This window comes from Enoplosus armatus, chromosome 17, assembly GCF_043641665.1.
Source record: "Enoplosus armatus isolate fEnoArm2 chromosome 17, fEnoArm2.hap1, whole genome shotgun sequence".
Taxonomy (NCBI): Eukaryota; Metazoa; Chordata; class Actinopteri; order Centrarchiformes; family Enoplosidae; genus Enoplosus; species Enoplosus armatus.
Genome location: NC_092196.1, coordinates 12,381,609 through 12,407,948, shown reverse-complemented (window position 1 = coordinate 12,407,948; position 26,340 = coordinate 12,381,609). Strand labels below are relative to the sequence as shown.

Genomic DNA, 26,340 nt, shown 5'->3' with positions numbered 1-26,340 from the left:
ATCACACAAAGAAAAAGAATTTGAGAGAGAATAAAACCCTAAACTATTGGTCTTTTACTTTTTTGATAATATGTCCGTTTGTTTACAGTTCCCCCTGCTTCTTTCTCACTGATCAGACTCCTGCGATTGTGCTGCCAGCTCTTTTGTTTGCGCTGCCTGACTTTTTGTTTGCAGTTCTGACACAAACCTCTCACATGGGCAGGTTTTTTTTTCCCAGGTGTGCGTCCCCATTGGTTAATGAGTTTTTGAGTGACAGCTCAGTGCCTTGGACGAGCAGCACTGGACATTCACTACCCACTTGATAGCTTTAGTGGATTCCTACAAGATTAATAAAACAGAAGATTGTTGTTTTGTTTTGTTGCTGTTTAGGGTTTCCTTTTTTTCTCTAGCTTAATTCTATGCCTCCAAATGTGTGTGCATGTGTTGCTTATGTGTGTGTTATGAATGACCTCATCAAACCCTAGCATATACAGAAGAGGGGTCTGGGCAACATCAGGTTCGAGCTACGCCACAGAGCCCCGACGGTGTCGCCCCGCTTCATTTACATACAACAATATACAGGTCCACAGCCCACTCCCAAACACACATACACAAACCATTCACGGCATGCTAAACTCAATCTCACTCAGAGCGCGTCTGTCCATAAGTGTGTGTGTGTGCATGTGTGTGTTTGTTTGGAGGTGGGCCGTTGAATGGGAAAGGTTCCCAAAAAACATGCCATCTTCATTCAGTATGGTGAGCAGAGGGTTTTAGAGGCACATATTGAGATGGTATAATGGTTTCATTGCTCAAAATCAATTAAGCACTGCTATATTTCTTTCTTTTTTTTATTTTTATGCAGGGTACACTGGTGTAAACGTATTCCTTGACCTCTCTGCTGTTAGAGGCACATTATGTGATTGCTGTGAGAAATATGCAGAGCTGTCTCCAGTGAGAGAACTTGGGGAAAGATCCAGCCTCAGGATATGTGTGTGTGTGTGTGTGTGTGTTGTGTGTGTACATACAGAGGGCTCAGGCATGATCAAACAAAGCACATCCAGGTACAGTATGCCATCTGTACTCCCCCCCCAACCCCCTAAAAAATGTACTCCCCCCGCCCTCTCCATCTCCAAGCGGTCCTTGCGGTATATGGAGTGTTAGAATGAAAGAGGCCTTGTCTAAGAGGCTAATCCTTGGGCGATTAGTCAACGCGTCTCGATTAAAAGCTGGCAATGCTGCCACGCCCCCATCCCTCAACCCCCCCCCCCCCCCCCCCAGTGGAAGGGGCAGCCCACAGGTGTCTATACAATGTGTCTCATTAGAAAAAAATGGGAGGTGGGTCAGGGGTCTCTTTCACGAGACAGGAGAGGAATGAGACAGGAGCAGGGCCTGAACAATCCCTCACCAAAGGCTTGACAGTGGCTGCAGAAATGCCAACACAGAAGCCCTGTAAGAAAAAGCATGTTTTTAGCTTTTTTTTTTTAATTTTATTTTGCATGTATACTCTCTCCCATGCTGGGGTAAATGAGCCTTTTCTTTCTTGGGCCAGAAATGCCGGTAAGCAAGAGAATGACTGAGAGAAAGAAAGAAGTAGCACACATATTTTTGACAGATTATCCCTTCATCAGTCGGTGTTTTCTGTAAACAGCCATTTTGAAGAGGAAGGATTGGGAGCAGAGACAGGTATTCAACCTAATCAGCTTCATACACCCTCGTTTTCCATCAACATAAATACCTCATCTTAAGGGTATTCACATGCCAGAACATGCCAACAATGACAAAAATACTCTGACTTTGACGAAACTGTACACAATCAGGTTTACATAAACTTTATATCGCTTCAGTGCACAAATGGTCACCAACTGACAAAGACACAGTATGTTTGTGTTGAAACAGATGACTGAGACTAAGTCTGTGCAGTGTTTTTATACTTTTACAATATGATTGTTAATCACATAAGTGCATCTTAAAGGAGTGATGTGTTTTAAAGGGGAGGCGAGAGATGTTACGAGAGCTAAAGGCCCTTTTTCCAACATGAAAGAGAAACGTAGAGACATCAAAAAGCCCCTTTCTCATAAAAAAACAATAAATTATAAAAGGATTACATTTCTGCAATGATTATTTTTCCCACCAGCTTGATACTAGTTACATACGTAATGACTGTGTAACTTCGTAACGATCAGTGACTTAATTCCTCCATTGTCATTGTGAGTTTAAGCCATTTTTCTTAATCTGCTCCTAGTTAACCCGTGGCAGCTTGAGTATCAGGAAATGACCTTTGGCCCTAGGGACAGACTACTGTACTTCCCCAATCACATCCATCGTGTGCCTAACCTTGAATGAAAGACCCAAGGGGGGAGGGCTGTGTCTTTAGAGACCGGACACAGAGAGGAATCACTTACCACTTTCCCCAAGAGACCCCAATGGAGTTACACAGAGGCAGGATTCAAATAACAATGGCAAGAGAGGGAGGGGCTGAATGTTTCCTGAGATCACATGTTGTTCAGAAGACCACAGCACTTGCCAACCAGCCAGCCAGGCCGGCTGTATGCGGAGGTCCACAGGGTGAGAACACACATGGTTCGAGTTTGGCTCTGTGTAGGACCGGGAGGAAAGAAGGGGCCTGGTAACAGGAACCCTCCAATTCTCACTTCCTGCTTCTGCTGGAAACGTGATCCGAGTGCCCGTCGTGCCCATCAACACAGAGCGCAGTGTTTGCCCGGCAGCCGAGGGGATAGCATGTTCATGCACGGGGCACCCCATCACACCGAATCAGCCTGTCAGCACCCTGAAACCCAGGCTGGTGTTTCCCTAATGAGCCAGGGGGAGCAGAGACAATCCCATTCAATCATGCTGTCAATCCTCGTGTGCCACGGCGGCAGGTTGGGTGACATTTCTTCATTTCTACAGGAAGCATTTTTCAAACGGGAAGGCCTGGTAATTAAATGACATCTGTTGAAGTTGAAAAGGCAAGATATGAAGAGTGTTTCTTTCTTCTTTCTCGTTTTGTGCTTGAGAAGAAGCATTATTTTGTCAGAGGCTTAACCAGAAACAAAGTGTTGTTAGGTGAGCAGGGACCTGGTTTTCAACTCCGTACAGTAGACAAATATTTACTGCTGATAATGAATGTAGGAAGAGAGCATATACACAGGTGACGCATGGGGAGAGGCCATAATTATAGGCTTGTGCAACCGTCTTGATTACCTTTACTACCTGAAAGCCAAATCAATGTCACTTAAACTGCTCCTGGAAGAAAGAACTCCAGCTGACCTCTCCGTCCCTCCTTGACAGCTGAAGATGACTCAACTCAGAAAGCCACAGGTTACATTTGGTCAAGTAAACACACCACACTAATAAAACCACGCGAGAGGGCCCACATGTATGCACCGATGACCCACGTTTGAACTAATTACTAAAGATCTTGAGAGACGAAAACGGTGGTCGCACATCAGGGCTACTCTAGACAAATTTGCAAGAAATGAAATGGGCAGCAACAAACGTTGCGTGGGGCAAAGTGTGTGCTGTTGTGTGTCCATGTGTGCAGAGTGTGTGTTGCCAAGGCCCAAGCTCCATTGTTTATGCTCTGCTGTGTCTGGGTCAGCAGGGCTCTTGACTGAATTCTTGCCCCAGCATGCAGAAAGTTTTAACGGTGTTGTTGCAGGAGGAGGAATGATTACATTATAAAAATACACCGCACCATATGTCCTAGTGAGAGCCCAAACCACACGATGACATACAGTAGAATCCAGCGGGCCTTTAACCCTGCTCCTGCACCTCACGAGCTGACACAGCCTCACCGCGGCTTTGGGGCGATCCACTCACCTGAAGTTATTTTCAGAGTGACTTCCAAGACAGCAAATGCTTATTCAGCAAGTCCCTAGTTGATGGAAAAATGGGACTGAAAGACATCACAAGGGGGAAGTTGTGCTTAAGGAAGCCTTCGGTTAGCTGAACGTCTGGTTTTCAATCATCCCGTCATGACCCCTGAATTGGAAACTTTAAAGTCCAACCAAACACATTAGCAGCTGATTTTAATGATGTCCACACTCGCTCCACTTCTCCTTCCTTTTCTTGAAGATGTGCCAGTGAGTGCAATTAGCTGGTGTGGTGTGTTTGGTTAGAGTGAAAACATGGCTCCTGGGTCTTGATGACACTATTCAGCTACAGAGCGAGGCACTGTGGGAAAGGCACCAGCAGAGAAGAGTAAATGCAAATGTGGCTTTGGCAGCAAAGGTCATCAGTGCTACAAACACGGCACAACACGACTTAGAGGTGGCTACACAGCTTCTGCATACAAAGTTGCCCTCTTCTGTGTGAACCTTCCCACACAAGTTCATCCTGGTCGGGAGCCAGTCGGTTACCTCGATCAGAACCTCGCCCTCTTTCTTCCCGTCTCCATTTCACTCTCTCTGAACTCTCCTTGTGTCTCATAACAAGACGGAGCATGCTCACTGTAAACCTCTTGGGGGGTGAAAAGGGATTGGGAGATTATATTTATTTTGAATTCCTTCCCCTTAATGTGGCAATTACTCCCCTCTCCCTCACCTCTTCTCTCCTCTCACAGCACGGAGTCTGTTCCAAAGCACATCTCGTTTATATTTTGTACACAGAAAGCATTTCTTTCACCCCGGGCCAAATCTTAAACTTCACAGCAGAAATGGCCTGCCACTCATTCAATTTAAGGTGGATTAGGTGTACGTGTACTGTTGAAAAAGTGTGTGCTGAGCAGGAATTTCTTAGTTTGAGAAGGATAAAAAAAAATCCAACCAAAATCATTGCTAGTTATTACTGCTTGTATGATAATAAAAGCAAACACACAGAACTACTGCCTTTGGAAAATGGCTTTAAGGGTCGAGGAAATGCATATAAAATGTAATTCTAAACGTAATGTCACAACATTTTCTTCACTTCAGAGCAAAACAACTTTTATGATTACATGTATTAGTTCTTAAATTTGAAGTAGTGCTGATTGTAAACTCTGGGCCTCTACTAGTTAAACTAGTCTTATGAAATGTGTTTCCCTCTATGAGACAGAAGTAGATGGCTAAAAGCTTTAAAACCATAATTCTATGGATTTTAATCACACTATTTTGCCACGTCATAAGCCAGATCATTTGTGTCTAATCTTAGTAAGCAGATCAGAAACTGTGTGTGTGTGTGTGTGTGTGTGTGTGTGTTTCGTTTCCAGAGCAAGATGCTGCTGTGCCATTTTTTTCTGCATCCAAAACAAAAGGTCAGCAATACTACAATTACAAAAGTGTCTGATCGTGATGTCCGAAATTCCTGATCTAAACCACTTGTGTAACACAACCAGCCGGGGACGTCAGATTTCTCGACCAAATTTTTGTGCCACTGTTCAACGGTCTGTGTCCAACCTCTCAGAGGCGACACACACTCTCCTTTGGTAAATGAATCCCACCAAAAAAGCTCCATTTCCCTCTTTTCTTTGGTTGGAGGGCCAGTCACAACCCCCACCTTTTCACTGCATTTTCACACATTCAATGCATCCAAAATGGCCTCGTTTTCTATCAACTAAGCTTCTTAATTGACCGTTCTATACAGGGAGGGATTAGCTGATAAGATGGGGTAAAGAAAGAGAGGGAAATCAAAACAAAAAGAGGAAGTAAACGGTCAGTTGGGGGGTGGCAGGACACCAAAGGATTACCCCTGTCATCTGTTCAGTGATAAAAATACATCTTCAGATGTGTGGGGAGAAGGAGGAAAGGCTTTGTGAGGCATCCAAGAAAAACGTGTGCTATCAGGCACTTCGGAGGCACCCTCTTTCCAGGAGAGAACAGAGGAAGGCCCCTGCAGTGAGGATTCAGTATTTCCTCCACCAGTAGCTACAGTTAAGACACTCCGAGGACCTGAAACTCTTTCCAAAGTCCTGTCTTCGATGTTCTCTCACAACGCTTGGCTCACATCTCTCCTGCTCTCCGTTTCTTTATGTTACTCCACACAGCTGCCCAGGGCCCATTCGTGTACTAAATACTTTGTCGTCACGTCATGCACGTTATGTTCTAATCGGTTCTTTCCATTGTTTGCTGACTTGCCAGTATATTCTATAATTTTCAGTACAAAACAAGGAAAGTAGGGTTGTAAAAGAAGGTTTTGTGCTGTTGTGAGATCTCCAAACTCTTTAGAGCAAAGCTGTAGAATGACCAAGTACAACAGGGACTGATATAGTCTATAACCTGTGAGTACACACACACACACACACACAGTCGCAGATTGCCAGCTGTGCCACTGACGTAGGTGGAGTCCGAGTATCAAGCCAACACAGGCCTTTATAATCGTGCTAGATTTATAGGTGTGGTGCCTTGTGTTCTATATCTAATTACAGATTTTTACAATGATAGCATGTTAAGTGAAATGTAAGACAAGCGTGTTAGACCCATTGCTTTGACCTAGACATAGCAGCCTGTGAAGCCCTACCTTTTAATTTCACCATATAGGGTTTCAGCAAAACAAAAAAAAAAGGGCTGATATGCTTCCTCCTCAGGGGTGCAGAGGTAATGTCACTGGCAGAAAAGCAGACAGGACATTTTTCTTTTTAGCTTTCAGTCTGTCGCTCCCTCAATCTGTCTCTCATTTTCAGGATTATCACTCCGTTCTGTCTGAGCTCCCTGTCTCCTTTTCTCTCTTTCTCTCTAAAGGTGCACGTTTCTTATATCTTGCATTTGACAAACAAAAGGTGCCATTAGGCGTCATGCCCCCTAACAATATTTAATTAGATTAAAACAAACAGAAAAGGCCATCTCTGACTCCAGGGAAATTCCAGCTGAGGATGACAGGGGCCTGCGGGGTAGTGGGAGGGGTTTTTGGTGAGGGTAAAGCAGCAGGATGAAAGTTGAGCTCCATCTCTTTTTGATGGATTGGTACAGACACGGGGAAACTTTACACGCTGTTTATTTGACCATGCTTTCCGTATGCACGTATCATATTAAAAACCACAACTGTCGGGAGAGGAGTCAGAAGAAAGGGCGCTTTCCTTCCCTCAACAATACCCGAGCTGTTCGGGCTGATTTAGGCGGCACAAAGCTCTCAGCGAAGGGAGAGAAATACACACTTTCATGTGTCATTCACTGACACTCTCTACTGCCACTGGTGATCTGCAGTGACACATTGAAGCTCACAAGCATGTGGACATACACACACACACACACACACACACAGAGTAGTTACACTCGTGCATCTGTCAGTTGTCGCTATAATCTTCAATCTGACACCTGGCAATAAGCAAACAATTATAAAGCCATCAAGCAAGCAAATCCTGGTGGTGTTGAAACCATGATAAAAAGGTCACGAGGTGAAACTGATGGCAGATTTTTAAATTGTAAACTAGGAGCTCTGCAAATCCTCTAAAGTGCAAACTTATTCAAAGAGAGGCGTGTATATTACTCTTCAACAGTGAATGTAACACCCTTTTAAACGCGTCTTTTTACATCTGCAATGAAATTCTCAGAAACAAAAACATGCTATTATGTTTGTCAGCAGTATTAAACATCACAATGCATGAAACTGTTTCAGCTGAGTTCTGAGGAATCCTAGTCTCCATGCGCCCTCACATTTGCAAAGCAGATGTCTTGATTAGAGCATAGAAAGAAAATCTGTCACTCCCTGCAACAAGAAAACTACAATGTGTTCAACACTAAAACAGTTTTGTTTTCCAATACACAGGACATCATATTGTACAATAAATGCATTAAAAAATACTGGATTGAGTCCAAGATGATTAGTGAAGAAAAATGAAGACCACCCGTGTTTGCTATAAAAACTAAAAGCTATATAAAAACTGTGGCTCTCACGTCCAATCACATATCATAGATCAGACTGTTTATGAGACAACCTGTAAAGACCAGAGGCAAAGACTCAGCCACATGTTTTACTGCTCTGTTTGAATAATCAGGTACAAGTAAAACAAACAGCTACAGAAGGGATGTTTAGCAAGGAGCTCAGGATCCAACTCTGGGTAATAAGTGTTCATTAGTTTTAATAGCCTGGCTCCTGGACCAAATGAAATGAAGACCAGGAGACCACATCCAGCTAATGTAAATAAACCAAAAATCTCCTCCACTGTCTGTCTTGAAAAGTTTTCTCTCACTTTCTTTACACATAAGGAAAGTAAAGCAGGAAGTAAAGCAGGAACTGGAAGATTATGCCGTCCTGACCAAAAGGTATAGTTTGTATTCTGGAGTAATTATGAATGAAAAGACGTTTAGGTTGTATTCATTTAATAAAGGGGGGGGGGGGGTACACCCTACAATAATAGAGCATTTAAAACATTTAATTAATGCACTGCAGGTTCAGATACAGTGTGAATAACTTTAAAACTACAGCGACTGCCAAGCACAAAAATGTGCGGGAGTCGAGTCAAGGATTGTTTAATCTTCAGTAAAAGTTTAAAAAAATATACCTCCAATGACCCAGTGGTTATGTTTTAAGCCTATGTTAGTCCATTAAGCAGATGCTGGTGTTTGGTGGCACATCTTGATTCCACCTGAGCCCGGAGAGAAGCAGTGAGGCCGGCCCAGTGATCCAGATGGCCCACCCCCTCAACAGAGGCCTGAACATAAACATGGCTTGGGTCTGGTTGAGGAGAGGGAGACCCCGTTTATTTATGGACATGTCTGGGTCTGGGACACAATTATAGAAAGATAGATAGAGGAGGTGAGGGACAAAGGAAAAGGGCAGGAGATGTGGATGGCTTCCAGTATGGTCCGACAGTTGTGTGATCTGGCCCACCTACACTGTAGGAGCTGAATATTAGCATGTGTTAAATGTGCCTCTGCCCACATACTTTCTTATCTCTCCCAGTCCAATGTACAAACTATAAAGTAAAATATAATTTTTTAAACTGGAGGGGGGAAAAGCAACAACCGGCTCATTTGAGGAACGAATCGATCTCTCCGTGACGTCAAGCGCGCCACAAACAAGCCCATGTAGCCAAAGGTATTGGCTGCAGGGCGGCAAAAGTAGAGTGAGGGTGAGAGGCCGGGGAATTCAAAGAATTTTCCCGTGTGCTTACCGGTAAAAACCAAGCCCACTGCAGGTTTATGAAAGTATGGCTGAGCGAGGCCCTTTTCATCTTTGCTGCACTCTCCTCAACTATATCGGTTCAATCTAGATTTTTACAATAGGGCTTTACAGTTTAATAGCCTGGCTACAGAAACCCAGACATCGTAAGGTGTTTTTATGGCTCCTTTATGACTGGGCCAAATGTCATTGCTTTACTGTACAGCACACAGGCAGGCAGTTCTATAGAAGAGGATCTTAACAGTTATTTTACTTTCATAATTGCTGCTGGATCCCAGACATAGACCTGAGAAATTGTGGTCAGAATGAGGAAGCCTTGATGAGTAGATCATTGGCCCTGGCACACACAGTTTGCACTCAGAGACCGCAGCTTAAACTACACTCCAGCACATTGCCTCACAAACCCTGCTAGCTCATGTGTTTTCTGTTGCCTTTCACAAAACAAACTATCCAATATGAAAAGCCAAGTAACACATTGAACCGACCCTACTCTGCAAATCTGCAAGATGTTTGTTTATGAGGAAAGACAAATTAGTGGCACTTCTTACTGTTCTAACATTTTTTGTGTTGCTATGGTAAGCATAATGTTGCACAAAGGTGCATATATAGGTGCTACAAAAGCTATGTTTAAACCTTTTATTTGACAGCCGTCTGCTCGTCTTCTGCCTCAGTGTGAATGTTCTCTACTCGTCTCACTTCAGCATCGTTGCAACATTGCATAGAGCAATAAAACTCAGGCTGGGTGATTAGCACGGTGGCCTGACACAGCACCTCACACACACACACACACACACACACACACACACACACATACTGAAGCATAAACATTACACAATCACACCAAACATATGAGCAGCTTCAGTTAATTAAGACCATGCTGCCTTTTAATGCCTGTTTATATATGACTCTTAAATGAATGCTGCCCCTGGAGCTCCTTCCAAAACAGCTCAGTCAAAGAGTGGAGGAAAGGAGGTGATAGGGATGTGAGTTACAGTAGGAGGGGAGCTGGCAAATTATTTTGCCCTGCAGTGCCCCACGGTAAAGGTTTCACAAAAACAAGGCAAAAAAGTGAATTGCTGAATTAAAAAAATGTTGATTGGAAAAGCAGTTTGGCCCCAGGATGGTGTTTATATTATTTTAGCAAACCTGTTCATTCTATGATTAAAGAAATCTACACTGACGCAATCTGGGTAAGAAAGACATTTGAGGCATAAAGATTATCAAACGTGCTGGGCTGCTTCTTTGATCTTCATGATTCAGTGAATGATTGAATGCGAGCGAGGGAAAGGGAATTTTAATACTTTTCAATCAGTACCATGTGGGGCTTTATTGGTGTGCTGCTGCCATTCTTGCTGCCTTGGCGGGCATGAAGGACACGGAGACCCAGGGGGCAGAGGGACTGGCCATCGCTCGCTCACATCGTTAAAGTCGATAAGCTGGCAGCTGGCAGGAGGGAAACTTGCCATCAGTAACCACCAGGTCCCTGACCACTTCACTCACATTTTCCAAAACCTTTACTCAATCTGCTCCCTGCCGCTCCTCCCCGGTTCGACCGGACTCAGCCCTCCAGAGCACAGGCCAGTTGGCCTGATGCATGGTGCTGCGGCTCTGGAAGAGGTGGAAAAGTCCAGCCTCACCTGAGTGACCTTTGCCCTGTCCTCAAGGCCACCGGGCTCTCCGTCAAGCCTCCGAGTAACAGTAAACATGTGAGACCAGCTAGTTTGACATCAATACTTCCACATACCTCCCTGCCTTAACAGGCCACGCAGTGCACATATTAACGCACAATTAATACAGTATATCCTGATTTTAGAAATGTCACCGCTGTAATTATATTTGGAGGTGGATTACCCATTTTAATATGCACAGATTTTTGGGATACAGGGTTTGGATTTCAAGTTGCAGCAGATTGTATGGATTTGGGGATTAATTGAGAAGGTGGTGTGTGTGTGTGTGTGTGTGTGTGTGTGTGTGTGTGTGTGTGTGTGTGTGTGAGGGAGAGACAGATGTCTGGAAGAGACTAGGTTGGCGAAGTTTACAGTGGAGGAGTGCAGGCTTTGTAAACGAGCAGCGGAACACACACAAACATATGTACCCACCACGCACAAACTCCCCTCCACCAGCTAATGTCCTCCTTGTGTGTATATGTTGGTGTTTGTGAGTGCATGTGTCTATGTTTCTACTCCAGCAACGCTACAAGTTGAGCTCAAGACTCCCTCTCTGCAGCTGCCCACACCCCAACACACGTGCACCCCATTTAGGCTGCTGCTGATTGAGAGCTGCAGCACCCATTGGGGTAGCGGCATGAGGGGAAGGCGTAGTTATTCATTTTCATTGCGCTAGGGTTTCCCCTGGTTTCTAATTGGGTTTGCCAATGTTACCCACGGAGGCCCAGTGTTACAGTGGAGGCTACCCAGCTGAAGGGTGAAACAGTGTTGAGCAGAGAGAGGTGGGGGTGCTACGTACGTTAAGACGGCCCGTAAAGGAGCTGCTGCCACTAACAACACCCCATTAACATCAACCACAGGGAGCAAAGACACAGAACCAGAAGAAATAGTTATAGAGAAAGGCTCACCGTGTAACACTTTATTGCACTGCTGCAAAATGTGGTTAATACAACAGCCAGCATATGCTTTCTGAGGTTTAAAATGTGAAAAATGCAGCTAATGAACAAATGTTTTCCTAAAGCTTTGCTTGCCTGCAAAGTACAGAAAGACAGAGGGTCCAGAGTCGATGATTAACTTGAACAGTAGAGTGAGGTTTATCTGAGCTATCGACTAGACAGATATACACTCAGACTTCCTCCTCTACCCAAGCTCCACTTTGAGTGGCTCGCTCTACCCGCTCTGCCACGCCTCAACATAGTGTCTGCAATAAACAACAGCTTGGGAAAAACATGGATCGCTTCCCTAAAGGCAAGCGAGCTCCTGCAGTACCTGCCTGCCTGCCTGCCATTGGACACGTCTGGTCAGGCTCTCGGCTCGGCTAGCCCGCGGTAGCTGTTATAAAAAGCTGCTGAAGGATTTAGATGATCGATTATTACGAAGAGATGAGTAATTTTGCAGAGCTTAGAAGAGATGGGAGATAAGCAGCTGGGTGCAGTGTTGCAACCAACCTCCTACTGACTTCTGTTGTGGGTTAGCAATTGCCACTGTGAAAAAATGAATGAGATTTGACGCAGGTGCTAATGTCAACACTCTCTCCACAAAGACCTGAAAGTAGACTTGCACTCGCACTCTCACTGAGAATAAATAGAAAAGACAGGGGGAAAAGAATAGGAGCAGAGGCAAATAGTGCATAACAGCTCCGATAAGCCCACAGTTTGGAATTTGATTTTGGTTTTGGTAAGAAAGCAAGCAGCAGATAAGAGAGATCCGGAGGAACGGCACACAGTGTAGGAAATATTACAAAGGTTATGCAGAAGGATGTGTGTGTGCATGCCTTCCTGTGTGTGTGTGTGTGCACAACTTCTCTCTTCAAGGTGGCTAAAGTCCTCTAAGTGACAAACCCAAAAGGAGAAATCTGATTCGCTGATTATAGACAACTTGACATACACTAGAACAAGTGTAAGAGGTGTGGCCATGTGTGTAAAGTACACACTCACTGTACTGATACACAAATGCACTTAACCTATACCTTAAGATGCCGCACTGCACATGTGCGAGCATAGTATGGATGCATGAAGTGTGTGTGCAGTCAAAGAATTTATATCAAACACACTGCATGTGCACACGGTTACACACACAACACACAGATGAACGATTCGCTTATGATTACAATTTCTTCCCATGACACTCTTTCCTATAATCTCCAACTGACAGGAACCTGAATAACTACATACTCTGAAATCTGATTTGCTGAAAGCAAATTGGTCAACGTTCAACAATGTAGTGTACACACCGAGAGGAAACGGAAGACTAGGCCTTCCAAAAAACGAGCAACAGAGCTCTTAAGAGAAACTGTGATATTCAATATTCAAGAGGAAATCCATTCAAAAGAGCTGAATGAGCAGCAGATGAAACAAAACTGTCATATTGCCACAGTGGTTAGGAGGAGCTGGATTTGCAGTCTGAACACATAAAAAAAATTCCCTTTTTGTACATTTTATAAGTTCAACCACATGCATGAAACAATTAGCAACAATAATTATGAACTAGCACTGAGGCCTGGACACAATGTGCCCAACATACACCTGAAACAGTCCTAAGACACACATACAGGACACCTGTGGGAACTAAACTGTAAGTGGCATTATACTTGGGATATTACTGTCACCCAATCATAAGCTGCCCCACCTGTTCCTTAACCATGTCACCTGTATCTCTCATTCATTCTCTGTGCTCTGAATGTCTGAAGTTCACAGAGGAGGAGTGAAGCCAACAAAGAGCTTAAGAACTTGCCAAGTTTCCATATCATGATTCAAACAGCCAGCAACCAAACTAGTTGCTGATGGCTGTTCGCTGTTTTCACGTTGCACATTCAGCTGTTTTTTCTTGCCGAGCTACATCGCCACACATTTAAAGTTATATTTCCAACTTTTCTGAAACGGTTCTGAAATCTCTTGTGGTGACTTGCTTTGAGCAATCAGCACGAAATGCTGCACAACAGTTGACTCTGGTTGTTCAACAGCAATTTTCAATTTCGACTTGTAAGGCCAGAAAAGAGTTGGGAGCGACAGATGTACAAAGTGAACAGTTGGCTTTATTGAAGTTCACTCCGGGTTTATCAGTGTCGGTACACACAGAGGCACACGGACACTTTGATCTTCAAAGGGAGATGAGCAAGAATGAGGGGCAATAAGAAGATAATAATGCCAATCTACATCCATTACTCCATAGATCACAGGGTTACTTTGACATGCGAAGCAGCTTTTACTTTTCTGAGGGGGCACCTAGTGTTTCATGTGACCACATTGCCATCTAGTGATTAAACTTGAGACTAGCCTTTTGTCCACTAGAGAGACTAATACAAATGTGCTGTGAGCACTCTATCTGTAATGACAGCTTAACATATTAATACTTCATATTGAAAACTTTTAGCAAAGCAACAAAAATATGTAGATTTTTCTTGTTTTTAAATCCCACAAATGTATTTCACTGATGGATTTTAAACAGTAACAAGTTAAAAGGCAAGTAGAAAACTGCTTTATGTGCTGTAGAGGACGTCTACCTACTCACAGTCTTATGCAAGAGCGACACCTAGTGGGTAATGTAGTCAACTGTAGTACGGTGACACACTGAGAAAAGAATGAAGCTCTGTTGTTTGTGCAGTCAAGCCAAGAGCAGAAAAAAAGTCAGCATTGTACATAAAAAAGGTTTGACTACAAGATATGTTGCTCACAATACAGAGCTCTAACTTTGTGTCCACTGTGATGTGAAGTAGAAAATATGTATCTTTTATGCCACTGAGGAAATAACATATATCAATATATATAAACTACTGACAATATACCTCTGTATAATATTGTACTGTACTGTATGTTACAGTAAGTAAGAAAGCAGTGGAGTCTTCCAGTGTGTCTCCAGACGAGGGCCAAACTCTGACCTCTAGTGGTGTTTAAAGAAAATGAAGTAAAAGGGATGCAACAACTTGTTGTCCTTCACATTTTATTTGTGTGCGGAAAACATCACTAAAAGTATTGGCATAAAAACAATCACCCATCAAGTGCATGACATTATTATTATAATATCTATCTATCTTCTCATTTTCAGGTACTTAAACTAATTAAAACTAATCTAAGACCTACTGTTTTTGAAGTAGCAAATCTAAAATACTTTTCCCACCTTAGAAGGTAACACATAAACCTACCAAAGTACACCTATTACAGTGGTATAAATATTATTTGTATTTCTGAACCTGTTATGTTTTAGTTGAGCTGCTTCCTTTCCATTTTCAGTATAATTGCATTATTCTTTTCATTTCATTTGTCAGACTGATGCATTCTTTTCCTCCCTCATTGAAGATGCTGAGAAAGTGTCATTAACTATGCAACTTGTTTATACAACATTTAGAATCGATAAAAAAAAGTGGGTAGGTAAAACTTGATTGATATTTGAGAAGTTAGATAAATATTTCAAGGTTGGATTCATGAAATTTGGATACACGAGTTACTGTCAAGTGACTTAAATGCATAACTGAGGAGTGTTCAGTGTTTCTGGAGATACTTACAGCGGTGTGAGAAGTCATACACATTATAGATGCATACTGTGCAGTAGTATTCTGTTTAATCTTATAGTTGGTATTAGAAATAGAGTTAGGAAAGGGTTTATTTAGAGATAGCAATAATAGGTAAATGCAATTGACACATTCAAAAATAAATGTGGTCTGTGGGGGATTAAATCTACACCATGTCAATATACAACAATTAGACTCGCTTTTTAAATTTCCTCATGAGACAATTTGTTTTGATAGTTGTGGATATTGTATTTAATATCCATTATCGCAGGGACAGCATCATATAAATTTAGTTTAAGAGAGGACATTTGATTAAATTCTGAGTAATTTAGACAAAGCTATTAATCAATATCTATGCAGAACTTTTATTTTCTATATCTTAATATGGATGATGAAATTTGAGCATAACTGACATTGTTAACAGTTAACAGTTGTTTTTGTAAACACAAACAGCTTGCTGAAAAAAAAAGAATCCTTCATGTCCAGACTGAGGCTTTCAATTAGCACCACAGGTCTTTAGTGGCCAGCAGAGGAAATACAGCTGCGTAAACTATGATTCTGTTACTGCCCACATTGTCCACAAGGGTGCAGCAGAGTCTAACAAATGCACCACTCCAAAACCACCATCAACCACAGTAATACAACATAGCCACCATTTCTCAATGCCATTTTTTATAAAATATTGATTTCACAGAGACAAAATATGACTCAATGTCATTTTTTTTTTTTGCCATAAAACCATTTTGTTGGGCCCACCAGCTAGTCATAAGATTTTAATCCTTTCCAGTGTGACACAAAATCCAATCAGCAACAGCAGCAACATGAACGTCTGTCTCTTTTCTGCAGCTTGTTGAATGAGTGATGCCCTGTGATGACAGCCTGACGTCTGGACAGCCTCCAGTCGCTTTAGCTGTCATTACAGCACTTTGGCTCTGTATGCTTATCTGTGCCTCTGGTCAGGGACACTGACAGCCACTTCCACAGTCTGTCGGACGCCCAGGGCTCGCTGTGGTAGCATACTCGGAGAGCCTCGAACATAGGAGCACCTGCCTCCCAGTCAACCAGCCTATAGCTTTTATGTGACATGATCATTTGTGTGTACGTTCTAAATGTCAGGACGCTCAACAATCCACCTTAATTGCACTTTTTATGTGTAAATGGGTGTAACTCCACCTCAGTCTTTTAACAAAGCAAATAAAAACGTACATGTACTAAAAGCTGTCAGCGTCACACGGATCTCCCACACAAGCGCAGGATTTAACGCGCGCACACACACACACACACACACACACACACACACACACACAGTCGTCTGAGGAGCCTGGTGGTCTGCTGTGTCCCGGGGAGGTCACGCAGGAAATTTCACGCTCCTCTTCACACTGAAAATGTCTCCTTTATCCTCCCCACTGAGTACGAAAGAAAAGGGAAGAGGAGTGAAAGAGTGGCTCGAACGGAGGAAGAAAAGACCCAAATGCTGAATGAGGATAGCTTACTTGTGTAGGTGTGCCTCGCTCAAACGCAGTTGCCACGTTGCCATGGCGACCCACACCCAGCAAAGTAGAGGCCCGAACATGGTCACAGGTTCGGCGGAATGTGACATTTGTGCGAGCGGAGCACAAAAGGGAGGAATTTTCCCTCCAAAACGAGAGCAAACGAAAAAGAACAAGTGAGGTCAGTCTGAGAGGAAACAGGAGAAGGAATGTCTGGTATTCAAAGCATCGCAAGATTATTTTGATTGGTATTTAGCGTGCAAGGCGGGTCAAGAAGACACCTGAGGATCCACCACATCTTTGACATGTTACAGTTTCACAATGGCAAAACACATTTCATGCACTTCCTCTGTATTGTGCATATGAAGTCAACCCTGCGCTACAGAATACACTTCATGGTGGCTCCCTCACCTGCATGTATTCCAGTGTAACCAGCAGAGTTTCAGCCTGTTCTTAGCATCTTATTCAGCACTCTCCTGCAGATCCATAGTGTCCTTGTAGTGAGGTGGATGTAGTGAGGTGGGTGGTGCTCGCAGCCTTCCTGTGGCTGAGTTTGAATGGACTGCTGTCTGTCTGCGTCCGGGGGCCGACAGAGATGCCCCTGTGCTGCACTGTGTGTCTTTGCTGTTTGCTCTGTGTGTGCGTGTGTGTGTGTGTGTGTCGGGAGAAAAGACTCGTCCTGTCCTCCACCCATCTTTCACCTTTCTATGCTCTCCATCTTCTCCTACAGGAGGTCAAGGACAGGAGGGATCGCAGGATTTAAATGAAAGAGTAAGAGGAAGTGTGCCAGATATGATCATCCAATAGGGGACGGCGTGCCATACGGCTGGAAGGTGAGTTAAAAAGGTCTTCACACCAGGTGCAGAGGGAAGTTTATCAAGGAGGGACAGGCTTTAAGTGTCAGACCCAGAGGCATCATTTTGAGGAATCCCCCACTCATGCTCACCACTTCCTCTAAAGCACCCTGCCACACTCTTAGTCAAGCACAAGCTGTCTGTGTCTCTCAGCCTCCCACTTCCTGATAACTCCCAAAGCAGGATAACACCCTCCTTTACACACACACACACACACACACACACACCACCCTCTAAGTTGTGGTTTCCCAATAGGAAATCAGCAATCTGCTGCCATTACCCACCAGCATTTACTCCTCCTCTCGCCTCCCTCCTCTGTTCTATTTCTTAACCCCCCTGTTTAAACAAAGCATCTCTTCCTCACGAGCATCATTAGAGCGAGAGGAGACAATTGCTGGTAGGAAGAAAGCACCAGGCAGACTGTGGCAGCAGGCCAGAGGAAAACATAAAATAGCTAATTAGTCTGAAGCGGTGGTCTGGTGTCATGGCATCTCAGAGGTCTATAGCTTTGTGTATGAGAGGCGTGCTACTCTGTTGTGTATCACTGAAGGCACTATGATGTATTGGAGTATTGGACACCTCTGTTTGGCATTTTTGAAAGTAAAAGGTCTTAAAGCTGACATTCAAAACATTTCATCTGAGGGGATAACCGCTCACAAAATGACATGCTAGGAAAGAGATAGCTAATAAATTCTTACACATTTTCCTTAAAGCTGAGTGCTGTGAGAATCTGTCACAAACCTCGCAGCTAAGAGAAAATCACAAATGGAGGGAAATTCACCAGAGCGCTGAGAAAAAGAAAAAAAAAACACTTTACACAGTGCACCCTGCTTTTCAAAACCTCTCTCCTTCTCCCTCTCACACACATAAACACATAGGCACAAACACATACACCTCGAAACAAAGGTGCCATTTTACTCAGGAAGGGTCAGCAGTTCTCTCCATCAGACAGGGGCTTGTTCTTGGTCAGAGGCTGCTGCCCAATCTCAGGCCACCCTCCCCTGGCTCCACCGGCCCCCTCTGGCCCCCCTCTGGCCCCCACCACCCCGGAGACAAGCTCCCCATTGTTCCTGCACTACTAATAAATGACAGTTCTCCTGTTCAGACAAACTTTAGAGCCCATTCTAAACACACACACACACACACACACACACACAAACTGAGTGCAAATGGCGCTCTATATGAGAGGATACACAACAGCTTTTTTTACAGCCTGATATTTCTCATGGAGCTCGTTAAAAGGTTATCTGACACTAATGATGGAAGGATATTTTCCTGCGATTTGAGCTTCGTGCCCTGCAGACCTGATGAGGTAATGCTCAGGGCACATTTGCTACAAAAACAGGGCGTAATTAATGTGCAATAAATGTCTCTATATTGCTTTCCATTTCCCTTCAGGGGTCGAAAATGGTCATGAGACACAGTTCCCTAGGAGGTCACGCTGCTCAGCCAGTGTTGTCACCTGTGTGCAATGCCACATACAAACACCAGATACTGAGCTCGATCAAGGCCAGGGACCCGAGGTGAGACTTGAGTTTAGAAATGATAAATCACCACTCAACTTAAGCTCATAAACACACCGTTAACACGCTCGACCACAGCAACCCGATCTGTTTACCTTAACCACTGTGCTGGGGACTATCGCTCTCTGGCAGACCTGTATTAGCATGCCTGGGGGGCCTGATGCACATGCCTATCACTGGGGCCGGCCAACTCCAGCTCCGGGCCGCAACATTTTCTAAGTTGGTGCTGCTTCAGCGCCGTCTCAACGCTGCATGAGGTCATTTTCCAGCACTTTGGGCTCGCTTCCACGCAGACTTAACTTCCAGGAGCAGACTATAGAGCTCTATAGAATCACTGCATAATGCCACTAGTGTGGAAGGAGTGTGTGTCTGTTTAGTCTGAAGTGTGTGTGTGTGTATGTGTTACCTGATTTGTCCAGGTAGCATTTTAAAGGTTATGGAAACTGGTGTTAATCATCTAATAAACATCATCTGCGGGTGTGATTATTTGACAAGTATAAAACAGATGACAATGCAACTGAATCTGAACTCGAAAGGACTGCAAGTGATGAGAAAGTTCCTAGGAAATGTTGAGTGGAGTAAATACAGGGTTGTTAAGTGAGTCTGACCCTGGTGTGTATATGGCTCTCTGCTGCGGTTCGCCAAAAGCGTATCATATGACAGCTCAGGCAGCACACTCAGCCCTGTGGGAAAGCAAATTCCTGCTTTGCTACTCTCAGCTATGGACCAAGACGTAAACAAAAGTATCCAAAAAAGAAAAGAGAGTACATCTGCATCGGCCGCTTTGATGTCTAACGGACCGTCTGAGTTGAGAGACGTGAGGGCGTGCATGGGGTGTATCTGTGTTTGCACGGTGCCTACACAGCACGGGGGTGATGTTGGCAGTGTGCAGGACAGATGCAAGGCGAGCAAGGGTCACGTCAACAGACATGCTCCCGCTCCGCCGTTCAAACGACAAAAGGAGGAGGAGGAAGAAGAGGCAGAAGTTGTGAGAAGAGGAGGAAAAAAAAGAAAAAAAAGCCCCAGTGTTTAGTCAAGGCCTGCTCACTGACACAAAGTCTGTCTTTGTCTGCCTCCCAGGGTGCCAGATAAAGGAATTCTTGTGTGTCGGGGGCTCTGACCGAGTTTATTTGACACTTCAGCTCCTTTTGTGAAGCAAGTGTCCCACCGTCAATGCTGGCCATGAGAGTCACTTGGCATTAGACAGAGGGTCCCTCTTCAGTGGAGAAAGGGGGTCTTGTTTGGAGAAGATTTTTAATGGAGGGGGTGTGTGGGGGGTGCCGAGTTGGAGGAGATGGGGGGGTGCTCGGTCTGTGCTCTGCGCCGTATACAGACATATAGTGGGGCTCTGTCCCCTGCCCCAACAATGGGCAGAATTCGTCATTGCTAAGGAAGTGGACGGGATCGGTAGTGAGAGCTGAAGGGTGGAGGAAGAGGAAGGTGCCCCGTGAGAAGGTGGAGGCTCCATCAGATAACCTGCACACCTGCTGTGAATGTCACAGTACGCTCGTTAAAGATGGAAAAGCCAACATGCAGAACAGGAACAAACACCTCTCTCACACTATCTGACCATATAAATTGTGATCACATGCTCCTGTAGGTTTCACTCAAATGAATTATCCAAACATCACACAGATCTTTCTGTGTATTAACCCGCAGCTCGGAGCTGATCTCTTATACATGCCATGTGTCAGGTAGCAGCAGCTCCACATGACAGCCCCCCCTGTGGGCAAAGTTATGGCGACCTGAATGGACTTACTGTAGGAGAGGTGGGTGGACTAGGCTACATGTTGCTTTCTATGGTCACTGTATCCACACTGTTCATTTATTTCGCTGGTGCACCTGGTCTTTCCCAACTTCTGACAGGCGTGGCTCTGTGAATGCTCTGCGGACACCTGGCACTGCAGGTGTATAGCGACGTCCGTGTGAGGGCAGGTTATAAAGAGGTGTACATTTTAAAATGGGGGCATCCGATTGCGGATATCAGCCAGTAACAGTGTCCAAGTCATGCGTCTGAAATACAAGTAAATGAATCTGGCTCTGTTTTGAGGGTGAGAGATGCGCGCGCAGTGCACCCAGAGAATAACGGAGCAGTGTTCTCACACTGAACAGGTGAATTTAGATACGTGGAGCAGATTAGGAGTTTGACCAGGCTTTCAATCTCAAACACGCCCCCCCTCCTCCTCCACAGACACACATTAGACCCTAACAACCTTAATAAGAGTTGTCCTAAAGAATCCCATGGGAGAGGAGTTTGAGCCAACTGGGTGTGTAGGGAGATAACGACAGAACCTTTGGTCCAAACGGCCATTGTTGAACTTTTTTCTTTTTGTGTGTGAAATAATAGCGAGTGAAATTAAGTTATTCCTGATTGGGACGCCCTCTGGAACAACCCAGATCGTGACTGTGCTGCACGTTTTTACAACTCCCAAAGAGAAGTCGTAGGTTATTCTCACATACCTGCTGGATGAGGAGATGCGTCCTGTCATTATCCAAACTGCTGGACATCTGCTGAGCATCGCTTTCAAAATATATTCCAGCATATATCCTTTTCCTTTGTGCCAAAATCCACCACTAATAAATATCGATTTCCAAAAACCATATCATGGTGTCGGCCATCTATGACACTGGCCACACGCGTATCCCAAGAGACTCGTCCTGTCCAGCAGCAGCGGTGATGGACACCACTCATCCCGTGTGAGAGACAGTATTTCCTTAACTTTACATCCGACAGGACGATCCGCAGCTGGAGTGTTGAATCCATCAGCTGTTGCCATCATCAAGTTTTACCGATAATAATAATAATAATAATAACTCCTCCACGTGTGTCAGCGCTGTAAATCCTCTTAATGCGTCCAAAGTATCCTTGCGTAAACTGATCAGCGCTTTTGGCAAATCAAGCTCATCGATCAGTGTCCTATTTTCCAATAAGGAGTGAAAGAAGCTGCCCCCCCCCCCCCTCCTCTTAAGGTCCCGTGCAGTGATGGTCTCTGCTGGAGCTCCAACTGGCGTCTCTGTCGCTGACACGATGTGCTCCTGTGAGGAGCCTGAGCCGCACTGAGCCATAGTTGGAGCAGAGCAGCGCAGCACATGCTGCTCTCAGCCAACGTAGGCGCGCAAGGCATGACGGGACGTGGAGTTTATTGTTGTTGCTGCCAAATATTTGAGAACAGGAGAATGATTTCACATTAAAACCTTTAAAAATAGCAAAATAGAACAAAAATTGAACATTATATGGAATTATATTAAAACACAGCATGATATAGTGGCGGCACTGTGCAACTGAAAGCACTGTATAATTCATTTAGCTCACACTGAAAGGTGAAACATGTTTGCCTGTTACTGGACATTTTTCACTAACATTAACTTACATTAAATCAACCTGTTAATATAGTGGAGTACTGGCATCAGTACTCAATCATCTGAGTTTTCATGATAATGCCTATTATTATTATTAGTAGTAGTTGTAGTATTATTATTATCTGTAACAGCAAAGTAAGTTATTATGTCATGAATATAGGCTGTTATAATCTTGTTGCAATCACTCATCATGTGTCAGTTTGATCTCAGGTTGCGTGTGAGCCCTGTGTGAGCAGTGCGAGTGAGTAATAATGATCATCTGTGGCTGTGCATAGATACAAGGATGTCGGTGCCTTGAATCACCTTCCCATGAATGAATCTCTTGTCTTTCTTACCTCACTTTCATGTCCTAACCACCTCCAGGCTTGCTTGTATTTTCTGGGATCACAGCTTCCCTTAAACGTGCAAAACAAGGACTGGATTTCTTTGGAAGGGAGTGCAGCCACGAAGACCATAAATTACAACATAACTGAACTTACAGTAAATACTTAGACAGTTGAATGAAACTCAAGTTAAATGACAGTTTTACTCATGAAATGTGCATCAGAACAAAAAACACAATGCGATATTTGCCGCCATTTAAGACATACACTTTGTTATAGTGTGGCTGAAAGTGATCAAATAGAAGACAAAATTGGTAAAGCGGGTAAACTTTGACTTAAAACAAATGATCCTCATCTAAGAAATGTTGCAAATTTTCAGAAAACCACATTTCCAAATAGAACTTATAACAAACTTCATTTTATCATCCTATGATTTATGTCTGCAGGAATTTGGATATTTTAATTTTACATTATGTATAATGTGAAGAATAAATAGAGTACGCTCCACTACATCACCATTACTGATCTCCAGTCACAGGACACAGAGTGTTTTGCACTTTGAGCAGGTGAAGCTCCACTCCACCTTTTCCTTTACTCCCCATTTGGCCGTGCTCCAGTACAATCCTGGAGTACCTGAATTGCACGCGATTCTGTCAATTGCAGGTACTTGATGGCTTTCTTGTGTGCCGGAGTTGAAAAGTTGCTGGAGGTTTGCACACACAGCATTGCGTGACTAGAGCTGGGGATGAAAACACAAAGACATTGTTTTCAGTGATCAAACCCCCTTTATAGTAACTCAACAGCATTCCTGTCTCGCATTCCTAAGCCACCGCTGCTGTGTGAAGGGTTTTCCTTTTTTCCTTTTGAGAAAAAAATAGAAAGAAAGAAAAGGAAGGTTTCACATTTTATCTGGTTCACTGTGTTGACCTCCCTTTTTGCACAAAAGTAATTCTGCTCCCTTAGCTCATTAATCATTAATCAAGGCTGAATTAAAGTGTTAGTAGAGGCAATTATCTTGAAGAGGTAATTAAGAGGTAATTATCTCTTATCTAAAACAATGTGATGAATGTAAACAATTGAGCCGGCAGTTTCTCCTGCTTTCATGCTCACCACAGAGACAAATGAAAATGCATTATTTCTCAATGTGTGCATGTGCATAACGCATGCGTGTCTACAGGCTTTGCTGTGTGTGTGTGTGTGTGTGTGTGTGTGTGTGTGTGTGTGTGTCTGCAAGTGCCTGCAAGTGTGTGCCCACTCCTCCATGTCTCTACTCACGCCAGAGTGTGTGTGTGTACGTAGGTATGCGCTAATGTGAACACAGATGTTTTCCAGATTGGTGTGACAAGGATAATCATATCCAGAGAGCACAAAACCCGTTCTGAACGCTGCTCACACAGATGGGAGAAACAGGAGGAATGCATCAGAGAATCCAAGGGGGAAACAAGGCGGACTGAGTGAGGAAAAGATGCAGATATTTTTAAGCAGCATAAACAAATTGCTTAGCGTGCTCATATCAAGATGCACAGCTGTAAAATGTGAGATGCAGGAATACAAGAACGCATATGTGGAAATCTACTCTGTCCAAAGGGCCCATACAAAGCGGCACAGCGATCACCTGGTGGCGGTGAAACAAATCTAATATTTACTGGAAGCGATGACCTCTACAACTTCTGCTTTCAACATACAGAACATAGAGAGGAGGACAATGGAGTCAGTCATATCTCCAGTGTGTGCTCTGAGAGTGATTAAGACTAGAGGACATTCATTACTGGCCCGGCTCAGACAGAGAGGGGCTTCAGAGCAGAGCTCTTGTGTTGGACTGTTTGGATGTCCTATCCCCTTGTATCTCTTTGACTACCTCCAACACAAGGCTCTATTCAACCAGACTGGGAACAAATGTTTCCTTATGTGGCTCTGAGTGCCCAAGCTCCAGCGACAGGATAGAACCTCTGAGACCGAAAGACAGAGAAGGTTACAATAATGCAGGCCATACTGCAGCTATTTAACTACTCAGCCCATCTTATAGTATGATGTAAGCTGCGTTATTAGGTGGGGTGCGGGGGTGACGTCATGGAAACCAAGGGGTATATGAGAAATGACAAGTATTTCCCAATCACAGCATGCCCTTTCACTGGCATGGCCCCCCATCACAGGCTCGCTTGCCTGCCACACTTGGTTTCCCCTCCTTATTTTCCCACTCTTCCACTTTTCATGGGTGTTATTATTTCTACATCCGCCGGGGAATTAATTCGGTAAATATCAGCCAGGAAACTGAGGTTGGATTCCGTGTTGGCAGCTCGTGTAATTTCATGTACGGCCAAGGTTTCTGGCCTCTCCGTGGGAACGGGCAAAGTGAAGCTGAACAGGGGTCACGGCAAGGTTTCAGAGTGACGAGGGTGGTTTTAAAAAAAGGCTTGTGCCTGCTCAATATAACAAGCCATAATGTGGCGTGTACCTCTTTTCTATAGAATCACTCAGGGTAAAGAGCTAATCCTCTTGTACTATGAGACCAATAGGGCTGGACTCTTTCCAGCACCTCAGGGAGTCAGATCTGTGGAAGGGGAGGAAACCATGCAATCAATGACCCCCCCCCACCCCCCACCCCCCTCCACTATGCTATTCATAATTTTGATTTTGAAAGATTTTGGTAAAATCCCTTCCTATTTTCTGAGTGCTCGTCGTCTCCCTTCAGGCCTCTCGCAATGCATTAAGATGTCAAACTACAAACTAATGTTTACTCAAACATATTTCTCCACTTAAGGAAAAATTAAATGAACTTTTGGCCTGGACTGGCTGTACAATACCACTGACATGTGCATGACTCATTCCTTCTCCCTCCCTAACACACACTCTTACACTGGGCAAAGGGGGGATTTCTTTGGACAAACACACCCTTCCTGGAGACTTACCATAGTGTGACCATGAGAATCTCTTAACCCGCAGGTGCCTCGGTTTATTGGGTTTCTGTGTCAAAGAGCACATCTTGTAAACAAATGTGAAGCACTAATTATTCACCTTAATTTCCTGCAGGAAAGTACCATGCAGGGAATGTGCTGCTGTACACCTTGGCATGTAAATTAAGTGTATGTAGAGATACATACATTTTGGCTTTATAACTCCCCAAAGGACCCATATTAAGGTTGGTTTAAGGCTAAAATCTGAATCAGGAAAAGGCAAAGACAAGGCTAAGGGTTCAAATAAGGGATCTACTGTGAGGAATAAATGAGTATTTGTAATCAGCACGTAGGTATACGCTAGCTTTTGTCTGCAGATGCAACTAGGTGTGTGTGTGTGATCTCAGTGGCTGGCTGTGTGTAGGCAGCTGGGAGTGTGGCAGGGCTATGCGTGACTAGGAGAAATACACCTGTCTCTGTGCTCAGGTACGGAGGGGGAGCCGGCACGCAGGGGCCTGCCAGCCGAACAATGCTCCCTATTGTACCTGCGCTCTGACTGCAGACGCTCACAGGAGAGGAAGCCCTGAGCCCAGTGTGTGTGTAGTACTCTCTCTCTCTCTCTCTAGCTCTTTCTCCTTCTCATTGCTCACACAATCACACGACATGCAGAGTCAAATTATTTATAGTACACATATTGTGTTGACCGC

General features: G+C 44.2%; 1 long non-coding RNA gene across 1 annotated transcript in view; it reads right to left on the bottom strand.

Moving 5' to 3' along the window:
- Positions 1-21,966, bottom strand: part of LOC139300531 (uncharacterized) — a 50,440-nt gene extending 28,474 nt beyond the window's left edge. The window contains exon 1 of the long non-coding RNA XR_011598845.1: positions 21,517-21,966. This is a non-coding gene — a long non-coding RNA (uncharacterized lncRNA). The remainder of the gene's footprint in view (positions 1-21,516) is intronic.
- Between the last annotated feature and the right edge of the window lie 4,374 nt (positions 21,967-26,340).